Source organism: Microcaecilia unicolor, chromosome 9 (assembly GCF_901765095.1).
Source record: "Microcaecilia unicolor chromosome 9, aMicUni1.1, whole genome shotgun sequence".
In the NCBI taxonomy this organism is placed as follows: Eukaryota; Metazoa; Chordata; class Amphibia; order Gymnophiona; family Siphonopidae; genus Microcaecilia; species Microcaecilia unicolor.
In genome coordinates, this window is record NC_044039.1 from 6,101,274 (window position 1) to 6,116,632 (window position 15,359).

At 42.8% G+C, this 15,359-nt stretch overlaps 1 long non-coding RNA gene across 1 annotated transcript in view; it reads left to right on the forward strand.

Annotated features, from left to right (window-relative positions):
• Positions 1-15,359, forward strand: part of LOC115477918 — a 125,694-nt gene that overhangs the window by 83,320 nt on the left and 27,015 nt on the right. The window contains exon 2 of the long non-coding RNA XR_003943399.1: positions 14,467-14,547. This is a non-coding gene — a long non-coding RNA (uncharacterized LOC115477918). The remainder of the gene's footprint in view (positions 1-14,466; positions 14,548-15,359) is intronic.

The window sequence follows — 15,359 nt, forward strand, 5'->3', positions numbered from 1 at the left end:
AGCAGTTGAAGCCAGCCAAAATCAGCTTTCGATTATACCAATTTGGCCGGGCTTAGGAGAAGGCCGACCATCTCCCGATTTGTGTCGGAAGATGGCCGCCCTTCTCAAAGCCTGGGTTCTAGTAACATTAAAGACGGCTCTTTTCAACTTGAGTTACACAAATCACAATAGTTGTACCTGTGCAAACTGTGTGTAAAAACTAGTCTCCTTCAGGTATCGGAAAGCCCATGTGTTGCTTTACAGCCTGCATTCAGGTTAGGAGAGGAAGAAAATATGCTTAACTTGCATTTTCAAATCAATCTGGGAAACACGAGAAGGCAGGCAGAAATATCTGCTGGTGCTCTGCATCGACAGCAACCTTCAAAAGTGAACCTCTGCACCTGCTCTTGCTTCAAAAATCAGTGCAAAGTCCTCCTGTTAAGAGTATCCACAGGCTTTGCCCTGATGCAAAGTGTCTGAAAATTGTATAATACAGACCTTTGAAAACTGGAATCGGAAGGGAATTTGACTGAAGTCCACAGAAGTACTCACCTACTCTGGCAACTTGATTAGAAGACTTGAATTGTCTTTGAAAGAGGCCCCAGTCAATTGCTCTCTTCCGTAGACATGGAAGATACATCCTTAAGGTAGATTTGGACAAGCCAGAACACCCCAGAGAGAGAAAGAGTGTGTGTGTGTTTGTGGGGGCGGACAGTTGTGGGGTGTGTGTGTGTAGGGGGGTATTTTTTGGGACTGGGGATTTTGTGAGGTGATGGGGCAGTTGCCGGGGAGAGGAGTGGTTTTAAGGTTGTGGGCAGTTTGCAGGGTGATGGGGCACTTGGGAGATTATTTTTAGAATTGGTGCAGTTTGTGTGGTGGTAGATCAGTTGCAGGAGGTTTGTTTTGGGGTTTTGAGGACAGTTAATGGGGTGGCAAGCTAGTTGCAAGGGGGGTTAAGTTTAGAGAGTGGAGCCATTTGGGGGCTTAGGAAAATAGCAGAGACACATTTTGGAAGATGGAACTCCTTCTCCTTTAGAAAGGCACTGGCCCGTTTTCGAATCTATTGAGTCTTTTCACTGTTTTTCCCCTATACCAAGGTTCTCTTCAATTTTTGGACGGTTGTTTTGCTACTCCACAGATATTTCTTGACCCCTTTGTGTAATTCGTTTCCATTTCTGTTGGGTTGGAAAGAATAATAAAACATGTGTCTCTTTGTCAAGATGGCGCCGTGAGCGGTAATGTTTGAGGTGCTCTCCGCTCTACAGTTGCTAAAACTTGCTTTTTCTAGTTGCCTCATTACAATATGCCGCATACAAAACGAAAGGGAACGATTCGGAAGAATCCCCTACCTTCTGGAACGTCCACACCAGTAACTGTGGGCCTGGAGCGCTTCTTCCCCGCTCTTTCCCGACGTGGTGACGCGGAGTCCATTGCGGGAGAAACCGGTGAAGCGGTTCCCCCGCTGGAAATTGAAACATCTCTCTCCCCGCCAAGCTCTATGACGCCTCCTTGCCCTGCAGCTGCTGCAATTCGAACGGGGCTCCCTGTGGAACCCAGAAGGGGCGATCCCGAGGAGCCCAGAGGGGAGCTCGAATCTGGAGAAAACATTGCAGTTGCCGGAGAGATGGAGGTGAGCCTGGGGAAGATTTGGCTAAAGTTGGTAGAAATGGACAAAATATTGAAACAATCTTCTGAAGAGGTAAAGATATTGAATGTTAATATACAGGAGGTGAAGAACTCCCATGAGCTGGTGAAACAAGATCTGTCTTTGAAAATTGAGGCCTTGCAGGGAGAATCAAAACAAACTGAAGAATTTAAAATTGCAGTGATAAAGGATAATATGGATTTAAGAAGGAAGATAGAGCAAGTGGAGAACTATAATAGGAGATTTTCAGGCTCATTTTCAAAGCACTTAGCCTCCCAAAGTTCCATAGAAACCTATGGAACTTAGCCTCCCAAAGTGCTTTGAAAATATGCCTCTAAATCTTCGAATACTGAACTTTCCTAGATTGATGGGAGTGTCCCCGAATGACATGTTTTGCAGGTTTTTAAAAGAAAATTTGAAATTTCCCCAAGAAGTGTTTCCACCGTTAAATAAAATTTATTATATACCATCAACAATGAAAAAAATAGATTCAGAGAAGTCAATAGACCTGCAAAACCTTACAGATATTTTGGAACAATCAATTGAAGACGTAACAGAAAGAGGGACATTAATTGTTTCATTTGTATTTCAGCAGGATTTAAATGCAATAATGCGTTTATATTTTAAATCTACTGACCGTTTGTTTGCTGGTCAAAAAATTTGGCTTTACCCGGACGTGACTAAGTCTACTCAAGAAAGACGAAAAATATTTCTTTCTATGAGACCAAAAGTTTTGGAATTGGGGGCTTCATTTCTCCTGGCTTACCCTTGTAAATGTATTATTAGATTAAATCAGATAAAATATGTCTATTATTTGCCTAACCAACTTCAGACCTTCCTAGACAGCAAGAAATCTGTAGAGTAATAAAGAAGAAAGGAAAACGGAACCATAATTAAAATTATAATGATTTATGTATATATTATGTTTAAACTTCACTATATTCCTACCCCCCCCCCCCCCTTATCTTCCATATTGAGGTCTAAGGAAGTCATGTTATATAAAGAAAATATTTTCTTGATTTCCTGATTTAAAAGCTTATTGTTTAATGGCTGTATTATACTTTGCAGTATTGATAATATCTGTATAAGTATTAAAAACTCAATAAAAATTATAATAATAAAGTGTGCTAAGCAGTTTAAAAAAAAAAAAAAAAAACATGTGTCTTTGTTTCTCCCGTCCTCTGAGGTGTTGCCAAGGTGAAAACTTACAGTCGCTTGTTTTGCTTTACCTGTCAAATCCAGTTTTTCTCAACAGCATTAAATAAGTGAGAAAAATAAAAGGTTTGTACAGCTGCCTGTGCCAGGGTTAAATGTTATTAAAATCTCTGCTGTAGGAAACCTCCGCTTTTATTGCTTCACTTACGACTAAAAACATTTGTGCAAATCAACACATATGAAACGTGCGAAAGGGTGCAAGTTAGAACTCGTGCAAATAGCACTTTAGAACATTTGCCTTCAAGATTTCACCCAAACATAAATACATTGGGGAGGAAAGTATCAATCGCTAATTGTGATGGAAAATAAAATATAGAGAGTTGAAAATCCATCCCTGAAAACTTTAACTTCCAAAGGCCGCTATTTCCTAAAGGTTTGACAGTTACTGTGCAGTAATTGCTGAACTTACCCCCGTAGTCTATAAAAGGCACCCAAAATACTTAGTTAACGGGCCTAACAAACACTTTAATTGGCACTAATTATGATTTGGGTTCCAATCTTGCTATAAGTACATAAGCATCGCCATGCTGGGACAGACCAAGGGTCCATCGAGCCCAACACCCTGACACCGACAGTGGCCAAAAGAACAAGCAATTTGTCCTGCCCATCCTAGAAATACTGTATTATTCCCTCGTCTATTCAACAACATTCTATGGCATCTTCCTCCAGGAAGCTGTCCAACTTTTTTTTGAAGTCCGCTAAGTTAACCGCCTTAACCACCTTTTCTGGCAGCGAATTCCAGAGTTTAACTACGCGTTGAGTGAAGAAAAATTGTCCTCTGATTCATTTTAAATTTACCACTCTGTAACCTTGGGTGCCTGATTTGGATCGACTGCAACTCAAAAGGGGGGGTATGGCCATGGGAGGGGCATGGATGGGTCGGGGGGCATTTACAAGAGATGCGTTCAGTGTTACAGACTAGCAGGGATTCGCACCCAACTTGAACGCCAGGATTTACACCAGGTTTGAGCTGGCATAAGTCCTCATGCTCGCAGATGAGCGCTGAATTTGGTGCTCAAGGTTATTCTATAAAGTGCTCATCCTGAAGCACCCTTTAAAGAACAGTATTGAGCACCGAATTTTGTTGACGCTGAACTTTTACTGCCATTTATAGAATCTGGGTCTTAGTGTTTATTTATTTCAAGAATTGCTATCCTGAACTATCCTACCATTTTAGGCGGGTTACAATAAAACATACAAAGTACATTTTTAAAACATCAAACAAATAAAAATCATAATAAAAATACATCAACCAATAAAAACATGAACATAATCAGCAGGTAGTGAAGACATGAGTAAAATGAGTACTGTTCAGTAACAGCACAGCCTCTGTATTACCTGTTGGAGCCAGCACGATCATTGTATTGACTGAACAGTAGATGACGTACACACGATACAGTTAGCTCCACATTTTGAGGTGGTGTTAATTGTTCTGCATTATCTGTCTTGTAACAAACCCCATGTTAACTTTAAGGTAAAGTCCCTGCCCATTCCATGCCCCCAAATAGCAATTTACAGGTTAGCTGTTAACATGGGGAATTAGCAAGCAATTACTACTACTATAAATCACTTCTATAGTGCTACCAGTCGTATGCAGCGCTTTACAATTGAACATGAAGAAGACAGTCCCTGCTCAAAAGAGCTTACAATCTAAATCAGGACAAACAGACAGGACCAAAAAGGATAAGGGAAGGACAGACAGAAGGACACATAAGGATAAGATAAAAGTTACAAGTCAGGAGTCGAAAGCAGCATCAAACAGGTAGGCCTTTAGCCCGGATTTGAAGGCGGCCAGGGATGGAGCTAGTCGTAACGGCTCAGGAAGCCCATTCCAGGCATAAGGTGCGGCGAGACAAAAGGAACGGAGTCTGGAGTTAGCGATGGAGGAGAAGGGTGCAATTAGGAGAGATTTGCCTAGTGAATGGAGTTTCTGGGAAGGAGTGCAGGGAGGTGAGGATGGAGAGGTAGTGAGGGGCTGCAGAGTGAATGCACTTATAGGTCAACAATAGGAGCTTGAATTGTATACGGAAACGGATAGGGAGCCAGTGAAGTGACTTCAGGAGAGGGCTGATATGGGCATAATTCCTATGCTAAACAGCTAAAGAAGGAAACTCCATAGTGCAATAATCTTTCTCCTCTTCCTCTTTACCTACCATGCTGCAAAGAGCAGTTGTAATCATCCAGATACCATGGGCACATACTTCTACCCACAGTAAGGGTGGGCAGTTTTCAAATAGCAATTGCCATAGGTAAATAGCTTTTGGAAATTTTGCTCATGAGTGTGTGTATGAAAGTTTAATGTTTCAGAGATGCCAAGTTACTCAGTTCCAAGCTGGAGACTTTGTGGGCAGTCCTGGTTTTGAACTTCCATCCTGAAGCAGTGTGAGATTTGTAGTACCTGATCCCCGTAAGTTAGTGAAAAATCCAGGACTGGGTAATTCGGCATCTCTGATGTTTGAAAAGTACGATGTGCATTTTTCAGGATTGTTCTGGAGGGACGGTATTGGGGTGAAGATGATGGTTGAGTTCTATTATGAAAATATAAGGGGTCAGGGCTAAGAACCTGAAAATTAATGGGTGGCAGAGGGCTGAAAGTTTGCTGAGCGTCTTCAGTACCTTTGCACTGGCCCTGCTGTAAAGCAGTCCCACCTGAAACACTGCATGAGAGATGGTCTCAGGCCTCACAGGAAAGAAGTGGGACTCCTACTTTCTTCCTATGAGGACTGAGACCGTCTCTCATGCATTCTCTCAGGCAGAGAGGAACCCTGACCACAGCTGTCCTGCTCTTCGACTGTTATAACGCAGAGCAGTTAGCCACCTCAAGCGGTATAGCTAAGTTGCATTGTGGGTCACTGCCATTCTACCAGTGAACGGTAAAACCAAAGCTTGGGGCTGGCCAAACCTAGGGTTACCATATGGCTCCAGAAAAGGAGGACGGATTGAGCCAGCCGGGTTTTACTTCCATTGCTTTCAATGGAAGTAATTGAGCCAGTCGGGTTTTACTTCCATTGCTTTCAAGGGCAAGCAATGGAAGTAAAACCCGGCTAGCTCAATCCGTCCTCCTTTTTCTGGAGCCATATGGTAACCCTAGCCAAACCATTTTCTCTTTAATTAAAAGTATTCTTTGTGCTTCAAACCCCGAGTTCAAGCAAACTGCATAACTGTTTATTTCTACTGACTCACTTGGTGTGAAACCAGAGCAAAATTACCATTTTAAGTCATTTCACTTTTCTGTTCTGTCACTGCTTGGACCTAACAGCTGCTATGAAAGTGATATTTCAACATAGCTGGTCAAAAGGTTGACTATGTTTAGGGCCATTGGAAAATTATACGAGGAATTAAAGTCAAAGTGCTACATTTTTTGGCTTCTTTCCAGACTTAAAAAAAAAACCCTTTTCCCATTTTTCTTCCTTTCCAACCTTTAGCTTGCTGTATTTTCTGCCTCCAGCGTTCCATCGCTCGCCTTTGGCGCTGTCCTTCTCAAGTTGATCTCTGTTGCTTTAATGCTATCCCTCACTATCTACTTTTTGGACCATGGTACTAGATCCTTCTCCTCTGACATACTGGACTTGGCCCCAGGGTTCTGCCATGCGAGGCAGGACTAGTCGCAGTTCACTGAAAGCTTCCGTTCTTATGGGCCGACGATCAGAAGTAAACTAGTGGCCATTAGCACCAGACTTCCACTGCATTTACTAGCGCAGTATGCTTGAAGACCCTCTACCGCTGGAAACAATGAGCTCGGCCATGATTTGCGCAAGTAGTATGCAAAATGCAATCAAACAAGGGACATCACCTACTTGTATTGATGATCGTATGGCCGCCGAGTCCTCAAGCGCACCTGTACCATCCCAAATCCTACGCCAGCTCGAAGCTGATGTTAATGAAGGAGAAGGTCAGATTTTGTGTGCTGCAGCTGGGACACTCTCCTCTAGAGCTGTGGTGCTGACCCAGTAGGACCAGAAAGTAAAGGTGGTTGCAATTGCTGCAAAATGTTTCTGGATTTTTTTCGTCTCTCTGAAATTTCCATTAATGAAGGCTGAATCTTTTTTTTTTAATTATAGCCTTGGACCATTTCTGGATACTCCCCCACCCCCAGACCTTATGCTGGTCAGCTGTCCTCACGCTTCCTCTCCTTCCCCCCCCCCCCCCCCCAGGTGCAGGAGAGCAGAGCTTAACACACATCTCTTCAGCGCATGCACCAGGCACCATCCACCCACTTTGCTCCCTCATAATTGACGCTAATAGCGCACATATCATTTGCATAATATTAGCGTCGATCGTGAGGGATTTATTTTAGGGTGCTGTTAGGGCAGTAAACTCTGGCGCTGTTCCATGCAGCGCCAGAGTTTTGATCTTACTGCAAAACCATGTGGACAAAGCAGTCAGGAGAAGTGATCACAAAACTCAGTCCATACCACCCCAGCAAAGAAACAAACAAAAAAGTAATGTCATCCATTTCAAATCCACTATTTAGGAAGGAGACAAGGTACAATTTCATGAAATAATTTTCACTAAATTAATTTAGGTAATAGAAGAGACACATATTATGCCTAACTTCCCATTATGGAGTAGATGTAGATAAAGCCTGCTAGTTGTTGATTATTTATTTATTTAACACATTTATATCCCACATTTTCCCACTTAGTTGCAGGCTTAATGTGGCTTACACAATACCGTAGAGGTAGGCTCCGGTTCAATAATAGAGATACATGGAGGGGCATAATTGAATGAAAACGTCTATCTCCATGGGCGTTTATCTCCGAGAACGGGTCCGTGAAGGGGCGGACCGAACCGTATTTTTGAAAAAAATAGACGTCCATGTTTTATTCAACAATGTGTGAGCTGGGCGTTTTTGTTTTTCAGCGATAATGGAAAATGAAAGCGCCCAGCTCAAAAACGAATAAATCCAAGACATTTATTCGTGGGAGGGGCCAGGATTCGTAGTGCACTGGTCCCCCTCACATGCCAGGACACCAACCGGGCACCCTAGGGGGCACTTTTACAAAAAAAAAAAAAAAGGTAAAAGAGCTCCCAGGTGCATAGCACCCTTCCCTTGTGTGTTGAGCCCCCCAAATCCCCCTCAAAACCCACTGCCCACAAGTCTACACCATTACTATAGCCCTAAGGGGTGAAGGGGGGCACCTACATGTGGGTACAGTGGGTTTGGGGGGGTTGGACGACTAATAAGCATTAAGCAGCACAATTGTAACAGGTAGGGGGGATGGGCCTGGGTCCACCTGCCTGAAGTCCACTGCACCCCCTAACAACTGCTCCAGTGACCTGCATACTGCTGTCAGGGAGCTGGGTATGACATTTGAGGGTGAAAATAAAAAGTTGTGAAACTTCATTTTTTGTGGTGGGAGGGGGTTAGTGACCACTGGGGGAGTCAGGGGAGGTCATCCCCGATTCCCTCCAGTGGTCATCTGGTCATTTAGGGCACTTTTTGGGGCCTTATTCGTGAAAAAACAGGGTCCAGGAAAAGTGTCCTAAATTCTAGCTAAAAACGCATACTTTTTTCCCATTATCGGTGAAATGCGCCCATCTCTGTTCGGCAGATAACCACGCCCCAGTTCCGCCTTCGCCACACCTCTGACACGCCCCCATCAACTTTGTCCGCATCCGCGACGGAGTGCAGTTGAAAACGTCCAAAATCGGCTTTCGATTATACCGCTTTATTCGTTTTTGTGAAATAAACGTCCATCTCCCGATTTAGGTCGGAACTTGGGCGTTTTTCTCGTTCGATTATAAGCAGGATAGTATAGTAGTAAGCATGTAAGAAACTTAAGTATAAAGCAACAAAGAAATAAAGAAGGGATGGTGACAGACGTCTAGTACGGTCCATATTTTGCTGTGTCGCAGGAAGTAGAAAGTTAATTTGGGTCATGGGGGTGGGCCTTCTTAAACAAGTTGGTTTTTCAGTAGTTTCCTGAAGTTAAGATGGTTATGGATAGATCTCACGGTTTTGGGCAAAGCGTTCCACAGTTGTGTACTTATGTACTAAAAGCTGGATGCATAAGTTGATTTGCATCTAAGTCCATTGACCAACTAGAAAATGACTCAATTGAGTTGAATCATAGAAGATACATTTAACTGGATTTATTTTTAACACACGTTTGCATGGAAAGTTCAACCAAAATAATCCTCCAACTGTAGAACCCTAGGATGGAGCTTTAGAATAGTGGGCTTGAAATGGATGAGATAGAAATGTATTACCTTATATTTTGAATTTGAAATGAAAATATTGTTTAATCTGCTCCATTTTTGCATGTCAAGAGATTTCTTGTAATAATTGTTAATACTTACTAAAAAAAAAAAAAAACCAATGTCTTTTGTCTTATACATTTTTCAATCTTCTCCAAAGTCCATCCTGCTCTTGTGTTGTCCTCTGGCAAAGATGACACAGGTAAGAATGCAGAAAACGAAGTAGGACCAAAATCTTCTTTTGACATTGCCTTTCTGCTGGCAAACTCCGCAAAACAGGAAATGTCATGAATTGTTTTCTTAAGGGAAGATGTTCAACTGCCTCAGTCAGTCCCCAAAACAACCCTTGAAAAGTTGACAAACTGCCCCAGCTCCCAAATCCGCCCCTCCACAATTGCCACACAATTCCACAGAACATGTGGCTTCACATTGACAGATTCAGCACACACTGAAATCACAGAAATGCTTCAGAAGCTGAAATTGCCTCTATTTTACTGCTTTTGCAACCCCCCCCTCAAAAAAAAAAGTTTGCTGTTTAATAGAAGGAACAAAATATTGTCATAGGTTCTGAGTGTGAAGGGGGGGGGGGGGGAGAAAGAGAGTATCACTGCCTACAAAACAGGAGGTATAAAGCATAGTTAAATATCTCTTTTTCTCTACATGGTGCATTAATGATAAACTGCAGCTGAAAGATGGTTAATGTGGGAGCTATTTTGCAGCCTAACTTTTATGGCAGGTGTCACAAATTTCCTAAGAGAAAGTGTAAGTAGACATTAGAAAATTACTTCATGAAATGCTCATGCACACATTGTACAAATTTTATTTGTGATGATCTGATTTATTTGTGATGATCTGTCTGTAAAATCACGTCCATGGAGGACAGTGCTATAAAGGAGCAGCTACCTTCATTTACAGGACACTGGCATAACCAGGTGAATCAGTCCATATGGGTTTAGGTTCAGTACTTAACACCAGGCACAGAGCTGCTGGAAGTACTCGGGGGGTAGATGCACTAAAAAAACCCGAGCCATTAACGTGGGTTTTAAACTGGTTCAAGCCAGTTCAACAAGCAAGTAGTAAACCGTGCCATGCACAAGAGGGCATTTTCCTGTCACGGTAGCAGCTAACGAAAAAGGAATCCAAAGGGTATTATAATGAGATGCACTAAGGTATGACAATGCCCTTACCGTGGGAAAACCTAACGGGAGGTCTGCACCTCTCGTTAGGCTGGGGCTGCTGTGAACGGGACCCATGGAGACCAGTGGGAAAGCGCCTAACACCCATCTAAAAACAAACAAAAAAAAAAACAAGCTGCATGTCCCAAGTGCTCGTGGCACCTTTGCTATGCCTGTGGCCGTCCCTGCGCCTCCCTGTGCCTCCCGGGAAAAGGAAGACGCTGTGCCGCTCACCCCCTCCACAGCCTGGTGCAGGAAGGCTCCGGGAGGGTTCCTCCCTTCCGTGATCCCGGCTCAGCCGCCAGCCCTGAGAGCTCACCCCAGGCAAGAGAAGTGCAGGGGAGCGCAGTTGAGGACATCCATCGTCCACGTCTTCAACTCCCGTCCATCTTCCGCCCCTAGGTCTCTCTCAGCCAATCACAGCGCATTTAGCTGGCTCTTTTTTTTTTTTTTTAATAATTTTACTATACATTTAACAAGGTAATCCTTGCAAGAAACACAGGCAAATAATATAGATCATAACATTCTCATCCAGTGTATTATCAGTAAATAGGAAAAAATTTCAAGAAAAATCTTACAATGGACAAGAAGATTAGGGAATAATTATACATTAAGAGAAAAAATAGTTTAGCCTTTCTTAGACCCCAGTAGTAAGGGGGGAGTGATAGAGTCAGAGTAGTTTTAAAAAGAAAAATTAAACAATATTATTAGGAAAAAGCTGTCTTGTGCTCCAGGTTATTATATTAATTCAACTGTTTCATATCTAGAAACGATTTCAGTTGTTCCGGTGAAAAGAAAGTATATTTGTTCTGACCTAACTTAACTACACATTTCAAAACAAGAAATGCTTTTCTTTTTTTGTTGTGTTTGTTTAGTCACGTCTGGATAAATCCAGACCTTAGATCCACAGAATTGAGCCTTAAGATTGCGAAAATATAGTCCTGTTCAAATACAAGAGAAATCAACAATGTAGCTCTATCAAGTATTATTTCTGAGGATTGTAGCTGGCTATTTAACTCCTCTGTAAGCTTTTTTAATTTTAATTTGTGGAACCGATGTTTTAAAATGTCTTTTTATTTGGTTGCCAATTGCTGCCTATCTTTCTGGTATGAATATTTTTCTCTGTCCTATAGCTATTGCAGTTCCTTTCCTGTTTCTTTTCTAAATGCAATTAATGATTATACACCGCTCTGTTCTGTGTCTCAGTATGGGTGGTATAGAAAGTCTGAATAAAGTGTAAACCTGCATTCAGGAGATGCACACAGGTGTTTTTGGGGAAGCCTTATGTGCATTTTACCTGTCTTGCAGTCACATCTAAGCCCCATTTCACAATGCTGGGGTAAACATGTGCTTGGCCTGGGCATGTTTGGGGTGAGACTAGGGCAGGGTCAAAAACATAAATGTAGATTCGCCATTTCAGAAGGGATCTGCACTTGCTCCCCAAGACACCTGGGTCTCAGAAAAGAGGCTTTTTGGCTAACCTTAATACAGAGTGTAATAAGCTGTGAGCTCAAGTGATCCCTGTCTGAGATGGAGCCACTTAGACAATATGAAGGGAAATTTATAAGATATGTTATATATGCAGAAAAGGTTATTTTAAAATTGTGCAAGCATGATCCATACATCGGCATTTCCGGGGACAGCAAAGTGGATAGAGCATGAGTACTTTTATCAGATCCCACTTGAGTGTATAAAACATTGTTCTACATACCTAAGTCGCAAATGGCATCTGGAACGAGCCGAATCTATGAAGAAATGTAGCTTAATGGGTCAGATAAGTGCCTATATTATTATTAGTATTATTATTTATTGCATTTGTATCCCACCTTATCCCACCCATTTGCAGGCTCAAAGTGGCTTACATAATTTTGTTACACACAGTTAATCCTGGATGTCAGGTACAATTATTGTTGTGCAGAGATTAATTAAGGGAAGAAGTAGAGAGAAGAAGGAAGGAATTTATTAGGTATATTAGACAATGGGTTTTCAGAGGCGGATTAGTTAATCACAAGAACTTATGCCCGCCGGTCAAAATGGCGGTCGCGCGCGACTCGTGAGTGATCTGGTCGCGTTTAGCTGGTCTCTGTGTCTTCTGAAATTATACACAAGAAATAATGTCACATACTAAGAGAAAAGGTTTGGTAAGAAATCAACCATCGATGAGTCTTACGTCTTCACCGGTACAGCTAACGATAGACCGTTTCACAGCGAGTCGAGCACCGGAAGTTGGCGTGGTAATCCCTGTAGGGGAAGCCGATGGAGGAGCATCGACGCCCCAAGGGTTTGAAACATCTTTGTTTCCGCCAGAAATCAACCCTCCACCGCGACCAGCTTTTGAAAAAGGTGAGCTGAAGGAGCCACGAAAACCGGAATGCGGCAATCACGACTCCTCGTTCGGCGGTAGCTCGCCCCGAGAAGCTGAGACAACCAGCTTGGAACGGAAAGTTCCCCAGGTGGTGACGCTAGAATTAATTTGGGAAGCGATTCAAGAACTGACCACGGCTTCGAGGAGGACAGCTTTAGAAACTGCTTCAATAGTGAGTAAACTTGATTCCTTATCCACAGCGTTTGAACAATTGAAAAGTGACTCGACATCTCAAATTTCTCAGGTTCAGACGGACCTTACAAATTTGAAATCAATGACAACAGCAGTGATGAAAGATAATATGATAATAAACCGCAAAATTGATCAGATTGAAAATTATAATAGGAGACTGAATCTGAGAATACTGAATTTCCCGGTTGTTTCAGGAATTTCTGTTCTTGAACTTTTTAAGAAATACCTCATAGAAATACTTCATTACTCATCTTCCTTGTTGCCTCCAATTAATAAGATTTATTATCTACCAAACTCGATAAAATCTGTGGAAGATAAGAAAAATGCAGTTTCCTTAGTCCAAGAACAAGAGAAAGAATCCTTGGATATATCAACAATCCTAAAACAGTCACTATCGGATATAAAGACCCGAAGTTCAGTCTTAGTCTCGTTTGTCTTTGAACAAGACTTGAACTCTCTGATGAAAATGTATTTTAAAAATGCTTTGACTTTTTTCTGTGGGGCCAGGATATGGATATATCCTGACTTGACTAAGACGACTCAGGACAGACGAAAATTATTTCTGGCTTTAAGGGAAGAGACTAAAGCTATAGGAGCAAAGTTTATGTTGACATATCCTTGCAAATGTATTGTTTACTATATGAATAATAAATATGTCTTCCTCCAGCCTGATCAGCTCAAATTTTTTCTTGGATCAGAAAAGTTTTACCAAATAAATTCCATCGTAAGTTGTATTAAGAGAAATGAAGTGCTAATCGACCAGGCCATATTTCCTGTAATAAATGCTTCTTATTGTTCTCCAATTACTTTAATTAGCCCTCTATTCTAATTGTGGTCTGAGGCTGAGCTATATTTACTTAATGTAATACTTGTAGTATTCTTGAAATTTCTTTATATTTTATTTCTTTACTTGGTTAAATATTTTGTTCGGAAAACATTAGCTCGATATTGCTTGATTCAAGTGTATGGCTTGTAAATGTTTAAATTCAATAAAAAAAATAAAAAAAAAAAGATGCCCGCCATAGAGCTGGTGGCAACTTAATCATCATCACGTTTTTAATTATTTATTTATTTAATTTTATTTCTACCCCGGTCCCATCAGGAGACAATCCCCGGTGCCGGGCCCCCATGGAGGCAGGGCCCAGGGGAATCTTGCCCCCTGCTCTCCCCTCTCGGCGGCCCTGAGCATCTGACCTTTTCTCCCCCCCCTCCCCAGTCCGGTCTCTCTCCTTCACTCTTCCTGCTCCCCGTGGGTCTGGCACTGCTCCCTTACCTCTCTCACTCCCCCCCCCCCCCCCCCCCCCCCCGCAGTCCTGTAAAGTTTACATCAGTTGACGGAGACAGCAGCAGCAGTATGACAGGCTGCTTTCAGCCAGCCCCCCTGGGAGGGAGGGAGCAGTGCTGGTTCCACGGGGAGAGGGACAGAGGAGGGGCAAAAAGAGACTGGACTGGTGTGGGGAGGCAGCAGGATTCTCACCGCTCCTGGAAGAGGAGCTACCACTAAAGGCAGAGCGATGGAAAAACAAGAGGGCCGGCAGGGAGGCTTTGTACTCCGTCCTATTTGCTACTGTGTAGACTTTACTACTGATTGTGTCTAAAGATTGCCTTTTTATTTTCCTGCGGACTTACGCAGCGAGTCAAATATGCCAAGTAAGCCTTTCTTTTTCTGCTTTTCCCTCCTTTTTTTCCCCCAGTGATTTCTGGAATCAGCATCTCAAGTTGACCTTTGTACCTCAGAACAACTGGAGCTCAGTGGACAGGACTTGAGCCTTCACGTGAGTAGGATTAGAATTGGTTACCTTTGAATTCTGCGCCAGCAGCAGCTGCTCTGGCTCTCCCACACACTTCCCAAACTGTTCACGCTTTCACAACACACCAGGACGCAGCCAAGCTGTTCCAGGCAGTGCTTCGGCCCAGAGGAATACTAGTATTGCAAGGTCTGTACAGCAGCAGACCCCTCTGCAACCAGGTCCCCTTCAAGGATGCTCTAATGTCTCCCTAATGCTGGCTGGGTTTTCCAGTTCAATTACATTCAGTAGCAAGTGGAGTTCAATGTAAAGCTGCAGAAGTTGTGTTGATCAGGTGCTTCTACTGTGTGTGAGTAGAACACAGCTGTATAAGTCAGGCTGTGGATGTCTTTAAGCTCCTGCTTACGTCAACTGGGGAGAATACTGAGTATGAGATTGAAGAAGTCTTCTAGAGCAGAGTTTCCCAACTGTAGGTCGAGACCCCAAATGAAGTTGCTAAACCTGCATTTGGGGTTGCAACCTGAGTGGTCACCTCATACGTTCTGTGGCCACAAGATTCGGGATCATGGCCACAGAGAGATTGGTGGGTAGGGCTCTAGGTTTACCTATGAGACTACACATGGAGGCTGATGGACTGACATGTTACCCTGTGATGTTCCACCTTTCAGTGGAGACACTCGGCCTTCCCAGCCAACTCCTACCAGGCTGGATGCTTCCCAGTGACATACAGCCCAATCCAATAGACATCCCCCCATCCATACATCTATTGGGGAATATGTGGAGAAGTGGTAGTTAAACCCATATGAAGTGTAGATTTGGTGAAATTGGCATAAAAATCA